Source organism: Taudactylus pleione, unplaced genomic scaffold (genome assembly GCF_031769625.1).
Source record: "Taudactylus pleione unplaced genomic scaffold, aTauple2 ptg000321l, whole genome shotgun sequence".
Lineage (NCBI taxonomy): Eukaryota > Metazoa > Chordata > Amphibia > Anura > Myobatrachidae > Taudactylus > Taudactylus pleione.
The window spans coordinates 1417088-1442254 of record NW_028284722.1 but is presented as its reverse complement, the minus strand read 5'-3'; positions in this window follow the sequence as shown (position 1 = coordinate 1442254).

The following is a 25167-nucleotide window of genomic DNA, read 5'->3' as shown; positions in this document are numbered from 1 at the left end:
GACCGCTAAAGGGTGCTGTAACCCCCAAAGGGCACTCCAAACAAAATTAAAAAAAATATTTTTTTTTGTTTGTGAATTGTGTGCGCAGTAGCCGCACGTGCATCTACAAAGTAGTGCCAAGCGTGCGCCTGTGTCCCATTAATAAAGGGCCGGCTGCATTGACCGCTAAAGGGTGCTGTAACCCCCAAAGGGCACTCCAAACAAAATTAAAAAATTTTTTCTGTGTTTGTGAATTGTGTGCACTGTAGCCGCACGTCCAACAAAGGAGCAGCGCCAAGCGTGCGCCTGTGTCCCATAAGTAAAGAGCCGGCTGGCTCATTTCTTAAAGGGTGGTGTAACCCACAAAGTGCACTACTCTCCAGCAAAAATAAAAAAATATTTTCTGTGTTTGTGTGTGCCTTAGCCGCACGTATATATCAATATAACATAAATGGAGGACCAAACTTTCTCCGATAAAAATAAAATAGGGAAAGATCAAGAACCACTTCCTCCTAGTGCTGTTGCTGCTGCTGGGAGGTGTTCATCATCCCAGAGAGGAAGTAGGAACACCACTACTTTTACTAAACAATTGACCCTCCAACAGTCCTTAGCGAGGAGGATGAAGTACGACAGCAGTCATCCTGAAGCAAAATGTATAACTGAGTCCTTGACTGCTATGTTGGTGTTAGACGTGCGTCCGGTATCTGCCATTAGTGCAGTGGGATTTAGACAATTGATGGAGGTAGTGTGTCCCCTGTTCCAAATCCCGTCTAGATTCCACCTGCATCCTCAAGGCAGCAGCGACAAGCATGCGTCTGTCTGTTAAAGGGTGGTGTAACCCTCAAAGTGCGCTCCACAAACAATAAAAAAATTCTTCTTTATTTTTCTGTCTTTGTGAAATGTGTGGGCTGCAGCCGCACCTGCATCCTTAAAGCAGCAGCGACAAGCGTGTGTCTGTCTGTTAAAGGATTACATCGGTGACAGCATCCAAGTAGGCATGCCAGATAGTCTGTACATGTACTGGCAGGAAAAAGAGGCAATTTGGAGGCCCCTGTACAAACTGGCTCTATTTTACCTGAGTTGTCCCCCCTCCAGTGTGCACTCCGAAAGAGTGTTTAGTGCAGCCGGGAACCTTGGCCCTCATTCAGAGCCGCTCGTTAACAGCAGTACGCACGTTGCGTTCCGATGTTGAGAAAGTGCGCATGCGTCGGTGTAACACTGCGCATGTGCGTACGGCATATTGCGAGCTTTTTTTGTCTCGTTCGGCAAATAGCGTACAGGAAGTGACATGTCAAATGTGATTGACAGAACAGGGCGTTTTTGGGCGTTGACGGGGGTGGAGATGGAAAAACGCAGGCGTGGCGAGGCGTTTTTGGGGCGTACATACATTATCAGATGCGAACGTCAAATGTGTTCGTACCAACTCATACGTCACTGGATGATCCTCTTTCCATTCAAAATGCTAGCACAGCTTAGGGTCTGGATTACTCAACCACATTGGCGATGGCCTTCTCCTCCGTCCCGGCCCTTCACGATGTTGCATCGATTAATCACGGCTTGTCAGAAAAACAATTAGTGTTGTATTGAAAACCGGCTTGGAATGTGTTTTGAAATCAGTTTTTTGGGTTAGCACAAAACCGTACGCAGGTGGAAATCATAGCTGCTAATGTCAGGATTACACAATCAATTTGCGTACATTTGTTGGTGTTTTGTTTTGGGTTGATATTTGGTTTTTGGGCTATTGTAACAATAATGTCATCATGTTTGTATTTTTTTTCTATTTTGCTTTTGCCTGGAGAAATTGCATCCTTATGTAAATTTTAAAACGTTCCTTAAAGAGCCCTTTTTTTTTTTTCCGGTTAAATTTTGGGGGAGCTCGTTTTTGCCTTGTGGGCCAGGATTAAATGTAAACCATTTCTACAATAATGTCAGAATACAATGTCGAACATTTTTTAAAAAATTATTTGAAAATAAAAACATTTTCATGCACATTTTTGGCCCAAACATTTTTTGCAGTGTTATTCCCCAAAAAATGTTTAATTGTGCAAACATAAAAGGTATGGAAACTTAAAGCTAAAAATTAAAAACAATTCACAAGAAAGGAGAGGGAATTTTTGGCCAGAAAGGAATATGCTGCAAGCACAGAAGGAGTGTGGAAAAGTAGCCAGTGCTGTCAACGTTTTTTCCCCCGTTTGGCTGGGGGAGGGAGGGTGCAAGACCGGGTCCGGGTTGTCATCGGGCTGGCCCGTCTAGAGGCAGATGTTGTGGCCTCTGGACTAGGCACAGGGCTAGGCACATTTGGAGGATTGGCTGATGTTGTGCCAGAGGTGGAGGATCCTGATGTTCCGGCCGGAAGGGAGGTCGGCTCCACCATGTGCTGGCGAACGAGCTGCTCCAGGGCATTGGAGATGCGGATGTTGGCCCTGGTATTTTCTGCCAGGGCCTGACCAATGGTCACGTTGGCTGCAGCATTTTGCTCCAGGGCCTCAGCCACCCGTACCAGACTGGCTTCCATCCTCTGCATAATCTCCGTATGGAAATCCGATTTAAAATTGAGTTCTGTGAGGAGGGACACTGCCTGCGAGGGGGATTGCCCTGGACTGGCTTCTGCAGGGTCCTCAGCCGGATGTACTGGTTCCTCCCCTGCAGAGCCAGCAGAAATTCTGCAGCCAAGGCTCCCCTCTGGAGCAGACTCATCCGCCTGTGTCTCTGTTGGCAAAATGAGAAAAGAGTCACATTAGAATCTACATATTGGCACAATAACATTTCAGAGTTGGTGACATCACAATATTTACCTTGGACAACATGAGGAGCCACAAAGTCTGGCATGTCCATATCCATGTTGGACACGCCAAACACCTCCACAGCCTGCACACACCCCTGTGCCAGCTCTTCTAAATCATTCAACTCCAATGACACAGGGGTGGGTCCCCCACCTGTACCCCTTGCATGCCTAGCCCTGTCCGCCAGTTTTTGCTTCAGGCGATATTTGAAGTCGGACCATCTTTGGGTGAAATTGGAACCATTTTCCTTTTGTTTTAAATGGGTTTTGGGTATAAAGGGGGTCAAGTTTTACCTACCGCTGTTTGACATCCCGGGCTAGACGGACATAATCACCCACCCTATTGACAGCACTGGCTACCTCCTCCCACATTCTCCACTTCTTGCTTGCACTCATATTCCTGTCTGCCTGTGGAAGGATGTCCACACACTTCTGAATCAAAACCTCCATCTCCTTTCTTGTGAATTGTGGCTGCCTTTTCTTTTTGCCAGCTTTTGCCGGAATACTGCGCCCAGCAGCCTCTTCCATGTCATCCTCCTCACCTATTTGTTTAAATGTTGAGAATTTTAAGCTTCACAACTTGCACTATATTATGTCTCAAATTAATCATTGTTTTGAAATGCCTGAAATACTTACCGGCAGACTGTTGGCCATTGTTTCCCTGGTCTGTAGCCATGTCTTATCTCCAAACAAGAATACACCAGAACGTTTTTTTTGGCTTGTAACGTATTTATACATGCGTCCTTATTTTTCTGCCGCATCATTGATTGTGCGTTCCTATGATCCCTCCTTAATTTGTGCGGGAAACTAAACACTATTTATGGCTTGGGGCATCTCGAGTCCAGGTGGCGGTTGTTGGTTGTTGGAGGTTACGTTGGTCGGAGTGGATTGTTGGCGGGTTTTGGATTTGGCGTTGTTGGGAGTTGTTTTTGGTTTGTCTTTTTCTTTAATTTTTTTCCGTTCGCTTTTTTCTGGTGGTTTTTTTTTTGGCGTGTATTTATTTGGTAAGTTTTTGCCCGTCTAACTTTTGTTCAATTTGTGTCTCCTTCTTTTCGTGAATTTTGGCTCGTTAATGTTTCCAATTTTCGCCTTTGTTAGGTTTTTTTTGGCTCTGCCCCAACGACCTTTTGATCCGGAGACTTATATATTCTCTATTGGTAAGTTTTTTTTTTCACTTGTTTATTAAATGTTCATGTTTGTATTTACGCAACTTTGTTTGACCTTACACTTTTAACCTTTGGTTTTGTTAGTCAGAAATGTATGAAATAATTTGTGTTTTTATATCTGCATATTTTTGGACTTGTATTTGCGACCTAATTAGCGCATTTTTATCTGTTTCTATTGTGAATTGTATTTGCAAACTAATTAGCGCATTTTTATCTGTTTCTATTGTGACTTGTATTTGCGAACTAATTAGTGCATTTTTATCTGTTTCTATTGTGACTTGTATTTGCGAACTAATTAGCGCATTTTTATCTGTTTCTATTGTGACCTGTATTTGCGAACTAATTAGCGCATTTTTATCTGTTTCTATTGTGACTTGTATTTGCGAACTAATTAGCACATTTTTATCTGTTTCTATTGTGACTTGTATTTGCGAACTAATTAGCGCATTTTTAAATGCTTATTTAGACCCGTTAAATTGGTTGTGTTTTTCCTTTAGCATTTGTTTAATACATTTGGGTCCAAATTGAGGTAGTCTGTGCACTGTCGTTTTGCTCTTTGCCCAAATGTGTGTTTCTACCCTTTTATGTTTTGTCTTGCACCCAATTTAGATTCCTCAATGCCCACCCTAAATTGTTGCATTTTTAAATTGTGATTATTTATAGGTTTGGCCAATCATGACAATACCCCGGCATGTAAGCATCATTGGATCGTATCATCAAGCTAAGTAAAATTTCATTTTTTTGGGGGAAAAAAGCCTTACATTCAAATCTTGCCATTTCAGGTTGATCTTGGTCGGATTGTTCTGGCCATGCTCCCGGAAGCCGACCAACCTCAATCTCGTCCCAGGCGTAGGCATCGTAGGCGTGCAAGGCCCCAGATATATCGAACACGTGTCACCCTTTTTGGAATGCCCGATGATGAGGTGTTAAGACGCTACCATCTTCCGCCCAAAATCATCATAGACAGTCTCTCATTAATAGAGAGTGATCTTGAGCGGCAAATTGACAGTCCTACAGCAATACCACCACTTACGCAATTTATGGCGGTGTTACATTTCTGTGCCTCAGGATCGTTTCAAACAATGGTGGGAATAGTGGCAGGAATCTCCCAATCCTCCTTTTCCCGGATCCTGAGGGCAGTGATGGAGGCACTTTTCAAGCACCTCCATCATTTTATTAAAATGCCTTTGGATATGGGTGCCCTTAGTGTGGCCAAGGCCAATTTTTACCAAATAGCTGGCTTCCCACACATCATAGGGGTTGTGGATGGTACTCACATACCACTTCAGCCTCCAGCACGGCTGGAGGCCATATTTCACAACCGTAAACACTATCACTCCCTGAAAGAAATGGTGGTATGTGATGCTTCCCTCCTGATCCTGTCCCTGAATGCAAAATTACCCGGAAGTGCACATGACTCATTCGTCATTCGGCTATCAGGGATATGGCACAAATTAAACAACCTACAAGCTGGTGATGCGTGGCTTCTGGGTAAGTGGAGACCTTTAGTACATAACAATGTTAAGCTTGATACACAGTGATCCTGATGTTGTCACTTCTTTTTCACAGGAGACAGTGGCTACCCTTGCACGCCCTGGCTGCTCACTCCTTATTTGGCTCCCACACCAGGGCCACAAAATAATTTTAATGCCGCACTTACAGCCACCAGGCAAGTGGTGGAGCGCTGTATCAGCCGATTCAGATGCCTCCACCGCTCTGGTGGCGAGCTCATGTATTTGCCAGATATGGTTTCGAAAATTGTGGTCCTGTGTGGGATATTTCACAACATCGCCATAAGGAGTGGTGTCCCAATGCAGCCAGAGGATGCCTTACCTGAGGATGGCCCCCCCGAGGTTGGACGGAGGTCAGTATGTGGGGGGGCCATACGCGATGATGTGGTGGCCAGATATTTTAGGCAATTATTGGCAACACAACAGTGTTTAGACACAATGTGGTAAGGATTTTTGGAGAAGATCTAATTATTTTCTTTTTTTTCAACATCTTCTGTTTGATTTCATAATCTTTGGGACTCCAACGATGACTGCTTCCTGCTACCCTAAAAAATCCTTCATGGGGACACATTGGAAATATATTCTGGAACCCATATTGCAACGCAACATTTGTGGAATCATGTTGGCATGGTCCTTCGTCAACCAGTTCTTGATTTTTCTTTTTTTTTATCAAATGTTGTTTTATGGGTTGTATTTTTGTTTATCACTGTGTGTATTGTTTGTGAGTGAACACTTTGTTATTTTAGTTATGTTGTGAATAAAAGTTTTGAGAGTGTAATTTTGGTCATTTTATTGCCCATTACAAGCAAGTGTAACCAGGTTCACCCACGTTAAAATTTAATAAGGGGTAATCCTGTAATGACGCAAGTTGAGCTAAATTTAAAGATGTTTTCTGGGTCAAAACCAACACCAAAAGGAATCCAGTACAATCAGTTATCTATGTAATCTCGGCCTAAGCAGGTTGCCCCCCAAATTGGAACCTGTAAAATGTAGTAATATATAAATTGTCAAACACAAAAAAAGGCCAATCAGATTGTTACTGTTAGGTGTTTCTTGTGCCTGTTTTCCTACAAAATACAACACACAATCTTAGTGACAATAATTGCAAATACTTGCTGGAAGAGTCTACTTATGTCAGTGTAAACAATCTCAGATTTGGAGACAAGGAATGAGACAGAACGTTAAGATTAATTTTTTATTGTAGAAAACTATTTTTAAAGTAAAAAAAAAATTAGGGACGCAGGATGACCGACATATGGTCAAGGACCACCAGCAGCCCGATGACGTGGGCATGCATCCGTTTGACACATCCGGCTAAGTCCGCCATACGCCTCTGTTCCTCTGTGGGTTAGAAAAGTGTGAGGCTTAATACATAAATAATGAAACCACATTAAAAAACAAGCCAAACAAAGCGAACCAAAAATGACAATATTGTGACCAAAAGCAGAATTACCCCAAAAATACCAAGGCCCCAAAAATGGACCCCCCAAAAATTACTCGAAAAAAATTCAGATTCTGACAGGTGTGATATGTGTATGGGGAAATCAGCAGTAAAAGGTAAAGACAAACAGAAATCTACACCAAATTCTCACAAACCACACAAAAAAAAAGGCACAGACACAGGATTACATACAAACAGTTTTTTCTACAAACTACAAAAAAAATAAAACATACCGTTCAAAATAACACCCGCTACAGAAGCCACTCCCTCGTCCTCCTCGGAGGTGCCTACATTCCCCAACGAGGTTGGCGGGGTGATTTGGGATTGAGGGGAGGGGGTAGTTATGAGAGGGGTGGTTGGAGGAGAGGGGGAATTGGGATGGAGGGGAAGGAGCCCCGAAACATCCTCAACAGGGTCTGTGCAGGCTGGGGAGGAGGGGGAAATATGGGAATTTTGGGGTGTTGATGTTTGGCTTGGGGTTGGGGAGAGGGGCCGAGAGCGTCGTCTTTGACGCCATAGTCTTCGCTCTGCCCCTAAAAGATGGGAAACAAATTGTGGTTATTTTCAACCCAGACCTAGTTAAACACTAATTTTTGACAACACAAATATGTAAACATGACCATGCAGATATAAGTACAATGAATAAATAGCCATACATGAAAACATGGCCATGCAGATATGAGTACAATGAATAAATAGGCCATACATGAAAACATGGCCATGCAGATATGAGTATAATGAATAAATAGGCCATACATGAAAACATGGCCATGCAGATATGAGTACAATGAATAAATAGGCCATACATGAAAACATGGCCATGCAGATATGATTACAATGAATAAATAGGACATACATGAAAACATGGCCATACAGATATGAATACAAAGATAAACATGAAAACCACAGTCACAAAAACTTACTTTCCGCGATCTGCATGCGAAAGCATGCCAGCAAGCGGGGCGTCCGCCATTGCAGGTCTAACCACCTGCGCTCCAGCTGGCCGATCTGGCGGCGTGAGCCGAAGGAACGCAGGCGGCCACGTACCTCCGCATATGCGGAACGCTTTTCTCTATTGGTGATGGGGGGAGGCTGGCTGGTGATCCGCCTATCCATGACCTCGGTTAACAAAAGCAGCTCGCTCCTGGTGAATGCCGAGGCTCTCATGATGGCAATGGTGTATTTTCTAAAAATCATTTTTAATAAAGACCCCAAAATAAATTTGATTGGCTAATGTATTTGGGTAATTAACAGGACCAATTCTATTGGTTAGTGTATGAGTCATGTGTTCGACAGGGCCACAAATCTCTTGAGAGTTATGATAGGCTTGATGCAGTGACATGCGTAAGCAAATTTAAAATGAAATGAACCCAGGAAAATATGCGTGTTTAAAAACAAATAAAACAAATGTTTAATTGGCTCAAACATGTATTTTGACAAAGAAAAGCGAATGTTTAAGCCGTACGTATTCTGTGGGTAAACACAAACACGGACAAGAGTAAAGTTTATTGCATTGTCCAAAAATTTTTTTTTAAGATAATTGATATATTGATTGGCATGATACGATTGAGGGAGGTAGGCAGAATAAAGGAGCAGGTAATCGGAATCTGACAGACCCACTTCCGGTTTGTACTTGTGCGTGCGTTCCCTTCAAGCCACATTGGGGATGTACGCTCGCTATTTGGCACGCTCGTTAGTTAGAGGTGGGGTCGGTAGAGTTTGGGGAGGATGTTTAGATGCATTCGAAAATACGAGCGAGTGCTTGAATTTACATATGTGTGTACGTACGCCGAACGTACGAACGGCCACTTGCGTCCGGGTCTGAATGAGGGCCCTTGTCAGCAAAAGGTGTAGGAGGTTGCTTCCACAAAATGTGGAGAAGATGATGTTCATAAAAATGAATTATCAACTTTTCCAGGGAGACCAGCCGCCAGACCGTACAGAGGGACCTGTGGTGGTGGATTCCAGCGGGGACGAATTAATACTCTGTGAGGATGAGGATGTACACAACACTGAAGAGGGTGAGGAATCAGTGAATGAGGAGGATGAGGACGACATCTTGCCTCCGTAGAGCCAGTTTGTGCAGGGCCAGATTAATTGCCAGCTTGTTTTGTGGGGGCCCAAACGAACCAATCATTTCAGCCACAGTCGTGTGGCAGACCCTGGCGCTGAAATGATTGGTTTGTTAAAGTGTGCATGTCCTGTTTATACAACATAAGGGTGGGTGGGAGGGCCCAAGGACAATTCCATCTTGCACCTCTTTTTTTTCTTTGCATTATGTACAGTTTGGGGCCTAGTTTTTCAAACAGCCATCCTGTCTGCCACTGCAGTGTCAATCTTAGATGGGTCACGTGTTTGTGCCGCCCACTCGTGTCGCTTAGCATAGTCATCCATCTACCTTGGTGCAACCTTTTGGATATAAAAACACTATTGTGAAGTGTGAGGTGTTCAGAATAGACTGGAAATGAGTGGAGATTAAGGTAATTGAGGTTAATAATAGCACAGGAGCAGAAAAACCCACAAATTCTGTGATTATAGCTGTTTTTTTTTTTTTTTTTTTTAAAATACAGATCCAAAACACAAAACCCAGAACCCAAAACACAGAAGGGTGGTTTTGGCAAAACCAATCCAGATCCAAAACACGAAGAAAGATCCAGATCCAAAACCAAAACACAAAACACGAAAAGTGGCTGGTGCACACCCCTAATTCCCATACAGCTACATTCCCATACAGCTACATTCCCATACAGCTACATTCCCATTCTGCTACGTTCCCATACTGCTACGTTCCCATACTGCTAAGTTCCCATACTGCTACGTTCCCATACTGCTATATTCCCATACTGCTATGCTCCCATACTGCTATGCTCCCATACTGCTATGTTCCCATACTGCTACTTTCCCATCCTGCTATATTTCCATACTGCTATGCTCCCATACTGCTATGCTCCAATACTGCTATGTTCCCATACTGCTATGTTCCCATACTGTTATATTCCCATATTGTTATATTCCCATACTGCTATGCTCCCATACTGCTATATTCCCTTACTGCTATGTTCCCATACTGTTATATTCCCATATTGTTATATTCCCATACTGCTATGCTCCCATACTGCTATATTCCCTTACTGCTATGTTCCCGTACCACTATGTTCTCACTTTTGGGGGTACATTTTCTAAAGTGAGAGTTTTTAGAAGTGGAGATGTTGCCCATAGCAACTAATCAAATTCTAGCTATTATCTTCTAGAAGGTGCTAGTTAAATGTTAAGTAGAATCTGATTGGTTGCTATGGGCAACATCTCCACTTCCAAAAACTCTCACTTTAGTTAATTTACCCCATAGTCTTATATTATTATTTTAATTTAAATAATTTGTGTGCATTACAAATATCACAGTCAGTACCATCAATCGTACTATTTTCTGAACATTTATGTTTAAGAGAAAGCAAATGAATGCACTGCTTAAACAGGTTTATCAGAAGGAATTGGACTTAGGGTCTGATTCAGTACAGATTGCAATATAGTGTATGCACGCAGTACACTGTGATAGTATGCTAATCCATAGTGATCGTAATGCCACCACAGCACTACATAAGGACGCCCACTTTACTTTATACGCACATCCATAATGCTTAGCAAAACTGCGTTAACATCGGTGCAATCGAGTACCATCGGACCCATATGCACAGGTAAGGCAGGTCAGACCTCACTCAGGAATTGCTAACTTCAGCGTACGCTATGAGGCCTCAGGCTGCGTAGGGTATCGCAGTGTATAATATATGCACGCCATTTGTTGAAACGCACTGGCACTTCTGAGTTCGGCCGACCCCCCCCCCGTCACCACCCACAAATGGCACTTCCTGTCAATCACCCTACGATGGGTCTGTGTAGTTACTGCGATCACAGTCCCGATTGCAATGACTGGTTCGCGCACAGGCACTGCGATGCATACGCATGCAGAGAAAGCAAGAATCGGCCGATTGTGTGCGTAAATGCAACTGCGATCGTTACTGAATCACGCTCAGAGTGTTAAAGTTTGTGTAGAACAATGTGACCACTGGAATATCTGCAGTACAGTAAGAGACCAAGATAACTAAATGCAAATGACTTAATGGAGAGAAGTTACTGTACATGTATCAATTTCTTTACATAAAAAGTATGTGAATGTATGTCTGGTCCAGAGGGATGCAGTCAGGAAGCTGATTGTCGAAATGCCAACCGCTGGCTTCCTGCTGTCAAATCCCAGCAGCGGACTACTAATGACAGGTGTCACAATCTCGATGCCTGTCATTATACCTATGCCGGGAGCCTGATGGCCGTCATACCGAACGATGGTAAACCGTGCGCGGGTGTGGACAGCCGCGCGGGGGGGTGGATGGATAGGTTAAGGGCTATGGTCAGGCTAGGGGAAGGGGGGGTTAGGCACCCCCGGGGGCTGGTTAGGGTTAGGCACCCTCCCGACATGGTTAGGTTTAGGCTGCGGGAACGAGGGGGATAGGTTAATGCAATTACGGGTGGGTTCAGGGTTAGGCACTAGGGGGGGAGGTTAGGGTTAGGCACCCCTAAGGGAGGGTTAGTGTTAGGGGGGATAGGGTTAGTGCTACTTAGCTAAATACCCTGTCGGGATCTTCACTGCTGCTGGTCTTCCGGCACTGGGATGTGAACCGCCGGACATAGGTCCAGCGGTATTTCATACCGCTCCAGATGTGGGTGCAGGACACAGAGCAACTGTGCCTGTGTAAATATTCTAATGCTGCAGAAGGCATCTGAAGGAAATAAACACCTCCTGACAGCATCACAGATCTGTGCGCTGCATCCAAAGTGCAGCATCAGATCAGTATTGTGACTATCGGTTTCGATGGTTGCAGCTTTAGACCATCCAAGAAAGCCAAAGGCTACTCAGAAAGGCCGTCTTATCTGTGTTGCCAAGGTAATGAAATCTGCATCTTCAGACGCAGAGCCTGGCCTCAGCACTTCAAGAAAATGGGGGCAACATGCCACCACTTTCAGGATTGCAGGCTGGAGCCACCACCTCCATACCCACGAACAAGCAAAACCTATCAGTCATGCTGTAGCTGTCGAGCACTCTGAGCGTGATCACAGGACTTGTTCTGCACATACACAGAATGGGACCTGAAGTGCAACAGAACTTGGAATGAAAAAAGCTGCGGCCGCTATATTGTAGCACTCCGTATACAGATTCACAGACTAAGTCGCACACAGATATACAAGTGTTGCATATCAAATTAATCAGCACAGCCTGCTGGTGCATCCTATTTGCATCGCATTGTGACTTAGATTCATTTTCGGCAAAAAAAAGATGCCCGGTGCTAGGAAAGTCTCATGGGACCTGGCACGCCGAGAAGGGGGTTTTGGCTTGACTGCTGCAAAAATGTGTAAGGACATCTCTGGGGTATGTGGGAATGCATAATGTAACCTGGGGACACTGTGTAGCCTTAAGTGAACTTGGGGCACTGTGTGGCATAATGTGAACTTGGGGCACTACTGAGTGGCATAATGTGAACTGGAGGCACTACAGTGTGGAAAAATGTGAACCAGTGGCGCTATAGCATGGAATAATGTGAACTGTTGAACCCAGTGTGGCATAGTGTGGACTGGAAACCAGAGTGTGACATCAAGTGAACTGGGGCACTATGGTGTGGCATAATGTGAAGTGGTACGTACTTCTGTCTCTTTTTAAATTACAAAATCTCCCCTTAAATTAACTGATGATGTTCCTTGACAATTTAGCATCTTGTTCAGTGAGCTCTAAGTTGAAAAACATTTAAAATCTCTGCTCTAACTCTGTGGTAGTCAAACGTGGTCCTCAATGACTTCTTACAGTTCATGATTTCCAGACCACCTGTGTGTCTTTCAAAATATATCAATTAGCAATGAAGACACCTGTACACCATCTTGAAGTTCTAGAAAATATTAACTGTTAGAGGTCCTTGAGGACTGTATTTGCCTACCTCTGCTATGGTCTTTTATATAGGTGCCCCTCCCCCTATTGGGTTTAGAAAGGACCTTGCAGCTGGCACTATATGTGTCCTCTTTAATGAGTTTTAACATCCTCAGGACATGTAGTTATTAACAATCCAAGATCTATTTGACAATCTTATCTAAGGGTGTAAAGTAAATCAGCAATATCAGTTTAAAGTGAAAACATTGATAAATGGCCTGGTAACCATACCGAAATGCATATTTTAATTACCAGGCTATTCATCATCAGGTGTCCCAAATTGACTACCTGATATTCAGTAAACTCCCCAAACTGAAAGTATTCTGAGTTTGCTTGCGAGTACAAGCACCATCTTCATATGGCGCTTATTCTCATTTCCCCGCTCCTTCCTATGGAAAGGAGTACTGGGGATGCGATGAAGGATCCCAGCGGATCCCTTTGCTGCCTTCTCACTGACCCCCCTCTCCCCCTGATGGGCTTGTGCATGCGTGACTTCAGGTCACGCATGCATAGCCGCACCGAAGAGGGAGAGGTAAGTAGCGCAGTTTACTTCTGTAGCTACGTTACTAACCACGTGGACAGCTGCTTTTCAGAACAGCTGTCGCCACGCCAGGACAATGATGAATTGTTCTGGCATAAAGTTTTCCCGCTGCGAGTAGGATACTTAAGTATCCCTTGCAGCGAGATGATTAGTTAATCATCGGGGGCCATACGGCCTCCGATGATGAAAAGGACCCAGAGTCTGTTATGATTCACATGAATAAAGAAGGGGTGGTACAGTAGTATATTCCTTCCATACTTTTCAGTCAAATCCTGGGCAGAGTTTTGGTGATACCTGTGCTCTGGCTATCAGAGAAAGTCATGTGTGTGCATTAATTCTTTCACTGGCCCTTTAATGCGAGAAGAGATATGAGCTGTTGGGCACTTGGTACAGTACTAGAGATAAGCAGGTTCAGATTTCAGAGTTGCACAAACATTTTCAAAGGGGAAAATAGAGGATATGGTTTAAAAATGGAATAAATCAGCTAACACTGTGTTCTCGTATTATAGTGTTCCTACTCCCTACCCATGGCCCCTCTACCTGAATTTCAGAGAGTCACAGGGGCAACTCCATGCAACTGTATTCCAGAGTGCAGCTGCTCCTCCTGTAGCCCAGGTCAGAAGATGTGTAGATGGTGTGGTGATGATATGGACTACAATGGAGCTCACATTCACTAAAGTGGACAATGAATCCCCAATCTAAAAGGGAGCACAGCTGTAATTTATACACAACAAAGGATGTGATGACGATATAGGCTTGGGTGATGGATTAATCTGGGGTGATGTATACATCATCTTCTTCACATTAATTTGTCCCCACTGGACTTCACCATTACAGATGCCTCTGTAATTTTTGCACGTAATTGACGGTAAAGGTCTTTCTCGTAGAATTTTTAGTTCATTTTGATGGACATCATCTTTTCCACATTTTGGGGACATAGTCTCAGGCCGATCACTGACAAGGTTCCCGGCTGTGCTGAAAACTCTTTCTGAGTACACACTGGAAGGTGGGCAGCTCAAGTAAAGCAAAGGCAGTATTTTTGGAAGGGCCTCCAAATTGTCTCTTTTTCCTGTCAGTAGTTATTTACATCTCTTCAGATCTGTGTCCATTGGGAAGAAAAAACAATGTCTTCATCCCTTCTGGGATGAAAATCAACTCCCAGCAGCAGGCATGGCACTCAAGAATTCTCACGAAAGACACAACGTAATACTTAAATCTTAAATCTTAAATGTTGCATTTGCTACTCTGTTCTGCTTGTCCACAATATCTGCTCCGGTTAAGTGGACAGTGGGTACAATGGCAGTTTGAACTGAAGGACACTAACTAACTCTGTTTTTTTAATGTCCCTGTACAGGTTGGGAAATGCTTTTTTGGAAGGTTTGTAAAGGATTATTTAAAAGTCAATTGTTTTTGGAAAGCACTCTTCCTGGTCCCCTTCTGGGATTAAAATCCACTCCTAGCCGCAGAAGCAGGCACAGGATTCTCAAGAAAGACACAACGTAAGGCCCTAAATCAGGGGTAGCCAACCTCGGTCCTCGAGAGCTACTAACAGTTCACATTTTCCAGACCACCTACCTGGTGCACAGGTGTATTCATTACTCAGTAACACATTTGAAAAGATCCACAGGTGGAGTTAATTATTACACTTGTGATTCTGTGAGGAGACCTGGAAAACATGCACTGTTGGTAGCTATCGAGGACCAAGGTTTGCTACCCCTGCCTTAAATCATAGATCTTACGCTTGTATACATTTCTGTGCTGGTTAAGTGGCACTTTGAGGCCACTAACTATGTTTTTTTTAATATCCCTGTACAGGTTGGGAAATGCATTGTGTAAATGGGGCACTACTGTATGTCATAACATGAATAAGGGACACAACTATATGGTGTAATGTGAATCAGGGGCACTATGTGCAGTGTAATGTGAATAAGATTTTGCTACCGTGTGGTGTAATTTGAATTGGGGATACTATTGTGTGACCATGCCCCTTTTTTAATATCCCTGTACAGGTTGGGAAATGCTTTTTCATGTCAAATGCACTACTAGAAGTCTTCCTGGTCCCCTTCTGGGATGAAAAAAATCCACTCCCAGCAGCAGGCATGGCACTCAAGGATTCTTCTGGGGCAAGGACTGCTGTGAATGAGTAAAATATTTTTTTGTAAATGCCTCATCCCCTCCCCTTCTCCCTCATAAATTTACTTTGCATAAAAAAATGAAATTAAATTTACTACAAGACCCTTCCTGTCCTTGCCTTCAACTGCATACATGCTCCAACTCCCTCAGGGCTCTCTTGAATAATAAAAACATTTATTTCCTGATGTGCCATGTTGGAAGTTGAACTGCCACATTTTTGTGCCGCCCACTGCTGCCACTTAGCTTAGTCAGCCACCTAGCTTGGTGCAAATTTTGGGCCTAACCTGGATGAAAACAATATAGGTTAGGTGGTCAAATTGACTAGAAACGAGTGAAAATAAATGTTATTGAGGTGAACTCATTAACTCCTTTGACCTCCAATATCATCTCTATGCAGATGATACTCAAATTTACCTTTCCACCCCTGAGCTCACCCCTGAGCTCCTTAACCGTATCTCCAACTGTCTCTCTGCTGTCTCTTTGTGGATGTCCCAGCGCTTTCTTAAACTTAACATGTCTAAGACTGAGCTGATCATCTTCCCACCCTCTTCCACTACATCACTTTCCACAATTTCATTATCTATTGATGGCACAACTATCTCCTCTAGCCCCAAAGTGCGCTGTCTTGGAGTTATCCTAGACTCCTCCCTCTCGTTTAAACCGCACATTCAGCACCTCTCGCAGTCCTGCCGTTTTCACCTAAAAATATCTCCAGGATTAGACCCTTCCTCACCCAGGATGCCACTAAAACCCTCATCCACTCACTGGTCATATCCAGATTGGACTACTGTAACCTTCTCCTAGCTGGCCTCCCAGTCTCTCACCTCTCTCCACTACAATCGGTTCTTAATGCTGCTGCTCGGCTCATCTTCCTCTCCAGACGTTCTACATCTGCTTCCCCTCTCCTCCAAGCCCTACACTGGCTCCCCTTCCCCTTCAGATGCCAATTCAAGGTTCTCACATTCGCCTACAAAGCCCTCACCAAATCCTCTCCCGCATACATTTCTGACCTTCTCTCCCTTCACACTCCCGCCCGCCCACTTCGCTCAACTAATGCATGCCGCCTCTCTTGCCAACTGATTACTTCCTCCCACTCCCGCATCCGAGATTTTGCCCGTGCTGCTCCCTACCTTTGGAATGCTCTCCCTCTCCCCATCAGTATCTCCACCTCTCTACAAATCTTCAAACGGGCTCTCAAGACCCACTACTTCATCAAGGCCTTCCAGCACTCATCCTAACCCACCTCATGCTCTTTCCTTCCCATCTTCCCTTTCTGTGTCACGCCTGTCTGTCTGCCCCTCCCCTTAGAATGTAAGCTCTCACGAGCAGGGACCTCTTCCTTCATGTGCTTCTCTTTACATTTTCTTCTACTCTCTACTCCCCATTAGGGCACCTAACACGGGACCGCCAATTCCCGGCAGCTTATTGTGAGTGCTTTAATCACTATTTCAGCAATGTATATAAGTTGTGTCCTTGTCCTGTACTGTAATGTACTGTATGTTACTTGTTTCTTGTTCACCCATTAGTTGTATGTACTATGTAAGGCGCTGCGGAACACTTGTGGCGCCATATAAATAAAGGATAATAATAATAATAATAATAATAATAACAATACTGTAGGAACAAAAACATGCTGATTTTATGTGATTTTAGCTGTTTTTATGATTTTTTAAGAAAAAATCCAGATCCAAAACAAAAAACAAAAAACAAAACACGGAGTGAGGTTTGGCAAAACCAATCCAGATCCAAAACCAGGAGAAATCCAGATCCAAAACCAAAACACGGGGGTCGGCGCACATCTCTATACAGTACTGTAGGAAACTGACAGACAACAGTGAAAGTCTGTAACACAGAGGTACCTAAAGTCAAAACACCATTACAGTCCAGGTTTTAAGGAAATCCAAGCTAAACTCCAGATGGTTAAATCAAATTGACTGAGGTACTAGATATCCATGCTCAAGCATGGATATCCTTAAATGGAGGACTGTAATGGCGAAGTTTGGGAACCGCTGCTCTAATAGTTACAGAAGCTTTGTCTGATTAATGTTATAGCTGCAATTATTCCAACCAGTATTATGTACAGTATTTACTGGTCTAACCCAGCTTAATTTCAGGGATGCTGGAAATAACTATACATGCATTAGTTAACCAGATATTGTGTGTGTAAGGCAGAGGTTCCCAAATGCGGTTCTCAAGGCATCCCAACAGTTCGGGTTTTAGAGATATCCATGGTTGAGCACAGATGGTTAAATCAAATTGACTGAGGTACTAATGAAGTCACTTGTGGTGAAGCATGGATATTCTTAAAACCTGGACTGTTAGTTTGCCTTGTTAGGTTGCATTTGGGAACCTCTGGTGTAAGAGGCATCATCTGTAAGTTGTATAACTGTTTGTTTTTGTCATAATTAAAATCAGCTTTTGGGCTGTTCCTGTAAATAAATGCAAGTAAAACAAATTCAAGTATAAACAAGCTGTTGCATCAAGTGTGCAGTGATAATTGTTTCGGCAGTTTAATATACATATTTTTAATCTAAATCCATGACCCCGTACTAAATTCTGGGCCAATTGTCAGAAAAAAATACATTTAATAACTAGAGATGTGCGATTCGGTTCTCCAGAAATACGAATTCACCCAAATTTCGTGAATCCGCGTAAATCCGAGTTGCGGTTCTAATCTCCTGAGGAGATCCGAGTAAATCTTGTGGTTTGGAATTCGGATATTAAATCTGAATTTCGGGGTTTGGATTGTATAAATTACATGATCTTAGATGTATTTAAAACTTTTTATCTATTTTTTATTTAAAAAATCCAGATCCAAAACCAAAACCAAAACCAAAACACTTGAGGGTGGTTTGCAAAACCAAATCCATATCCAAAACTTTGAAGGAGATACAGATCCAAAACCAAAACACGGGGGTCGGCGCACATCCCTAATATCAACAATATTTATAAGGACTGGATTAATAGGCGTTATGACAGAAGATGGATTTCGTTGCTGAAAACTTGTCCTTTTACCATGTTTCTTATATAAGATTTGTCTGCATTGTGCTGCAAAACTATTGGTTTATCAGTACTGCAGACTAACACAATATAGATCGCAGGATGAGTCAGGGATCTTTGTTATCTTGATATTACATTCATACTGTCAGGTTGGAGGTTTCATTTTTTTTTATTAAACTGAATTGATGGTTGCCAGGAGAGATCTTGTACCACCCACTAATGGATCAATACACAAGAGTCGAGTATTAGTCTAAAGGCACTTTCACAAATAATGATTTTGAGTCTAATTTAACCCCTTGTGTCTACTTTTTTTTGTAGGGCTCTATTCACCTGAATCACAAAATGTATCTGGGATTTCAAGTATGCGGTAAAAGAAATGCATTTATGTACAGGACAAAAGACTAAGGCAATCCTATGTTATTTCCAAAGTGACAAGAAAGGACATAAATATGATTTCACAGCAAGTAAAGAGCCGTGCTATAGCTATGTGTAGTGAGCAGTTGTACTGCTTGTTTCTTCCACGTGTATGTGTGTTGTTTCAAGTGCGTGTTAAGATTTTTATAGATTATTTTTTGATTTGTATGGGTTATCTTTACACCTGTCTTGTGGGTAGGAGAAATGGACTAATCTCTTCATCCTCTCTTTAATCAAAAAGTAGTTATAGTCCTATAACATCTCTTCAAGTGTGGATTGATAGGTCAACAATAAAAATATAGACAGTAGATCGGTCGACAGCAGAAGATTCATAGCCAATAGGATGCCAGGTCAATAGGTCGTCACCAGGGGTTAAAGTGGTCCGGTACTGCGTTACATCAGTTCTATTTAGAGACGGAACCAGATCTGCCTCCTCCAGCCAACCTTACCTGGCCAGTCAGCGCACGGACGCTCCATTTGCTCGGAACCTGCTGAGATTTGTTACTTCCGGCTCCTTCCCCCACAGTGGCAGCCAGAGGCTAGAGTTCACTTCTGAGCTCTAGCTTCCGGCTTTCGCATGGGCAGTGCAGTGAGCAGCATCTCTCCCATAGTTCAGAGGAGCAGCCAGTCAGATGGCAGTTGACGCAGGAGCGGGGTTAAGGTAAGTATTACGTTGTTTTTAGTGTTAGGGGCACTACTAATGGTAGCATTAACACTGGGGGTACTACTACTGGGGGTATTACTACTGAGAGCATTACTACTGGAGCACTACTACAGGCAGCATTACTGCAGGGGATATTACTATTGGGGTCACTACTTTAGGGGGCACTACTACAGGGGGCATTACTATAGGGGGCATTACTACTGGGGACACTATAATGGGGCATTACTACTAGGGGCACTTCTAATGGGGACATTACCACTGGGAGCACTACTACTTGGGCCATTACTACATGAGGCATTAATACTGGGGGCATTACTACTGGAAGCACTACTGCAGGCAGCATTACAACTGCTGGCATTGCTACTGGAGGAACTACTAATGGGGACACTACCTCTTATGGGCACTGCATAAGGGGCTCTACCACTACAATGGACATTGCATAAGGGGCACTACTGCTGTGGGCACTATGTGTAAGGGGCACTACTGCTGTGGGCATTGCATAAGGGACATTACTATTGTGGGCATTACGTGTATTAGGGGCACTAATACTGTGAGCATTGTTTATAAGGGGCACTAATGTGGGCATTGTGTAAAAGGGGCACTACTGTATGTCATAACATGAATATGGGACATGATTATATGGTGTAATATGAATCAGGGGCACTATGTGCAGTGTAATGTAAATAAGATTTTGCTACTGTGTGGTGTCATTTGAATTTGGTATACTATTGTGTGACCATGCCCCTTTTTGAGACCACACCTTTTTTTGAGACCACTCCCCTTTCCCTCTTTATTAAATAAGCTCTGGGGGAGGGGGAGTTCCACCACATCTCTAGGATAATTTTAAGCACTGATTGTCATGAACATTAGGATAAGAAAGTGGTCAACAGTGAATTAATAAGTCAACAGGGTTGAAAGGTTGACAAAGTTAAAAGATCCACATTCAAATTGTCCTTACAAACAGGTTGACAATATTATTATTATTTTTGTTTTAGCCTAACCCTAACCCTAAACCTAACCTTAACCATAAATTTAATCCTAACCCCAAAAATCATGAAAAAACATGTCAACATTTGTGTGTTGATCATTGGAATGTCAACCTTTTAATCCTGTTGACCTAAGTCCCTGTTGACCTAATATTTAAATGTTGTTCCTTTAACCTTGTCAACCTTTGATCTTCTGGTGCTGACCTATTAACTGCTTATCTTTTATTGTAGATCTATTATCCAGATACCCAGCTCGTCACCTCTTACTTTCTTACTGCAATCAGGTGTGTGATTTCTACCAAGGGTATGGTATGCTGTTCTATACATTGGCAGAAGAACCTATTGATGTTGATAGGTGACAGCATTGAGCGATGGGTGTCAGCCCACATGATGAAGAACTCAACCAGGTTAGGTGGCTAATCAGGAACAGTATGCATGATAACACAGGGTTAAACAATATGCAATATCCACAGTAACCAGTATGCACATACAACAGATACAGGCCGGCAGGCAGGCATATATAAAGTTAATTGCAGGTCTGATACACTCAGTGGTTTCAATGATACTAAGATACCCAGCGGTTATGATACAACTGATTAGCGGAGTCTTCTATATATAAAGAGAAGTTACACATGCTCAGTGGTGCACTCAGTCTAGGGTCAGAGATGTCGAAGCTGGATTAGTGGCTGAGACAGAATCAGCGTAAAAATTAGCTTGCGCGACGCCATCTTGCAAATGGCAGCTAGACTCCATTTTAGAAACAAGAATCTGCAAGATGCCATTTTGCGAATGACCGCCCAGCACCATTTTAGCTAAACTCACACTTAAGTACATATGGCAATGCTACTATTAGCATCATGCGATCGCATATTTTACCATACCTCATACGCACATTAATACACACAGTTGCGCTGTTAATATGTTGCACATTAGTGAATACATAATAGCCTACATGCGAACGCTGTTTAGTAGCTGCATGCATGCGCAGTCACATAGCAAACTAGCGTCTTTTCTCATATCCATAATACTTACATAATGCACACTTACACAAAAGGTTCCATAGCTATAAAGTATAAGATCCAACTTTTATTCATTTATTACAAATGCTGTGAAATAAAGACTATTTGGTATATAAGGTTTAATACATGATAAGTAAGCCATGTTTGGTGTTATTCTGATGTGCACTTTCTCAACAGTTTTCCGGTATCATCGGGGTGAAGATCGCAACATGCATTCTCAACTTATGGACCGTAGAGAGTTAAAACACCAAAATGTACCTTGTAAAATGGTAGCAGCATAGTTATGCATGCAGGGGGGAAAAAGTGGACAGCATGCTTTTGGGGGCTGATCTGTGTCCATTTGAAGTGACCTGTTTAGCATTTGTATCACACTGGCAGGATAGGAGTTTCAAGGTGGGGGTTTGGGAGGCCCTTTTCACAGGTGAGGGGAGGAGTATGGCTTTTACACTGTGGACACCCTTACAGGGACACACTGGGAACACACATTCTTGCAAGGAGACACCAGAGACACAGGCAGAGCAGCCTCCCCCCCAGAAGGAGGCCAAAATGCAGCTTCATTTCCCAGGAGGCCTGGAGATATCTACTCATAATGGCTAAGTAAACTGTACATTAGTTAACCTATTTGGGTATTTTGTAACAAGTTTGTATTAATCTGTTTACAGCTTATATAGATTGTGTATAGTGATTAATATGGTGATTAACAGCAAGGTTATCAAGCTGTAATGCTTGAATATCCCTTGGGTAGTTAGTGTATTTGTAGCAAGTTTGTCTCAATCTGTAGTAGACTATATGTGTAACACATTTGTATTGTAGTCTGGTAAAGGCTGTTTTAACATTTAATAATGACGTGAATTTGTAAAAGTAGTATTCAATATGGGTCTGACTGAGATATACATACATACTTGGTTCCATGTGTTGTTCCTTTTGTGATATGGGCCTGGTACCATGTACTTGATTCATTGGAATGGAGAATTATTAATTGTGTGATTATGGCAATAAGACTGGCATGGGTTTGGTGTTATTTCAGTGTTATGATAGAATTGCGTATTGTGAGTACTGGTATTTTGTCTACTATATGATAATTACTATCTGAATAAGTCTGTAAAGTATCATGAATGTAATAATAGGCTGGTATCAGTGTTATATCATGGAAGTTTAATTAATAACAGCTTTGAATGGTACAAGTAATAATCGTGTGTAAGACGATTTTTGTTTTTGTTAAAGATGGCTACCAGCACGTGGGTTGGACAATGGCATTACATGCAATACTCCCCCCCCCCACTGAAACATGTGCTTGATTCATGGAAGTTGTGAATTAATAGTTTTGTTATTATAGTTATAATTCTACTCCGTTTTGTTGTTGTATAGTACAAATAGGTTGTTATAGTTATTATAAGTATGATCATTAATGGATATATGATTTACAGAGTTACAACATTATGTGAGTTTTCTTACATTCAAAATGGAGTTTGTGTTCGGAGACCATGCGGTTTGAACAATAGGATGGGACCTAACAACCCCCCCACACACACACCCCCCCTCATCAGCCATCTTGGAAATGTGCTCACAGCAGACATCTCTCTCTCTCTCCCTCTCTCCCTCTCTCTCTCTCTCTCTCCCTCTCTCTCTCTCTCTCTCTCTCTCTCTCATTGTTTGAAGTTTAATCTTTGTTTTTTTGCATATGTAATAATTGTATCTTGGGTCTGTATAATTTCTTTGCGCTAAATTGTACTTAGATCACAGCGTGTATTATCTGTACTTTGGTTGAATAATACTTTGTGCTTTGGAAACACATGTTCAAGGTCTAAAGTCTTTATTTTACTGTATTACTGCGTACGCAAATAGCGTCAATTTTAGAGGTTTATAGGCAGGTTTTAGAAGGTATAGGTAGGAGCGTATAGAGGTTGAAATCCAGAATCCTTAGAGATGAGAGGTCACGCTGGTGGCACAGATTCAAAGGCAAACAAAGAGAGAGACAGTATGTGGAGGGCAAGTTTCTCTGTAACCTTTAGAAATTCAGTCTGTGTACTGCGAAGTTGTAGTTTGTGTTTTTTCTAATATATTTTTTGTTACAAGTGTGTACTAAGATTTATATAGTATAATTCATCTTATAAAGGAGTTAAACCGGAGGAAAACAGTCGACCTGCAGAGGGACCCTAGATGCATCCCACCCCTGTGCGTTAAGGGTGGCCATTAAAGTAAGTGCTGCTCTTGACTGTCATGATGGGAGTGTGAAATTGGGTTGTTGTGATATTGCAGCCTAGCCCAACTCACCTAGCCTAATACTAACAAGGAGGAGAAGCCAACAGCACTATGGGTCACTATGACCCCAGTGCATCCCAACTCCTAAATTAACTCCCATAACACCTGCACATATTTAGATAATCTCTTCATCATTCCACTGGAATTTTCCCTTCCAACTTCAAACATGTGCTAATCTCTCCTATGCTTAAGAAAGTATCTCCTGACTGTAACGTAGCTCACTCTACTACCCCTTTGCTTCCAAACTATGTTAGTGGCTTGGGTATGACTTCCTAATCCTGGTATGACTTCCTGTTATCACTCCTCAAGTGAACCTCTGCAACCAGACTACTGATATTCACACACCGCTGAGTCTGCAATTAATAAAGTGATCAACAATTTGATTACAATTAAGAGGAAAGGCCACTTCTCTATCCTACTTGACCTCTCCACCATTGTCAATACCATCCTCATCTCCTGTACACCCTTCACTCCCTGTGCCTTAAGAGCACTGTGCTCTCCTGATTCACTTTCCACCTTTCTAATCACTCCTTCTTTGCCTCTACATGTGCAACAACTTCCCTCCCATTCTGACTATCTGATAGGGTCCATCAAGGTTCTGTTTTTGGCTCTATACTTTTTTCTGTTTATAGCTCTTCTTTTGGGGAATGAACACCATGCACACAACAGCTACAGTAAATCTGCCTCTGCTCCACTAACTGGTGTCCTTCAAATCCATGTAACCTCTCTGTCATCTTATCCTAAGGGAACACTTCATAAAGCTTACCATATATAAAATCTGCCTTGGTGTAATCCTTCACTCCTCCCTTAGTTTCACTCCACACATTCAATCCATTGAACTCTTTTCTCAAGTGATCCTTTGGAGGTAGAGGCTAAGACAGTAGAGCAATTTTAAACATGCATGGGATAGACATAACGATATCCTTCAGAAGAAGTAAGGATCAATAAGGGTTGAGGTCATAATATGTTTAAAAATGGGGCAGAATAGATGGGCCAAGTGGTTCTTATTTGTCGTCAAACTCTATGTTTCTATGTTTCAAAATATTGCAATAACTTATTTTTAACTCAGTACATTAACATATTATAAAACAAGCCCTTATCATTCTTTCATAAACTCTTACAGTATTTTGACTATTACAAACTCCTATCTGGCCTTCCCATTCTATTCCGACTCCTATCATCCTAAGTTATCTTCCTTGGCTGCTATTCTATTTTGGTTGTACTACTCTGCAAATCCCTGTACTGGCACTCTAATGCCCCTAGGATAAGCTTCAAGCTATTCGCCATCATCTTCATAGGCCTCA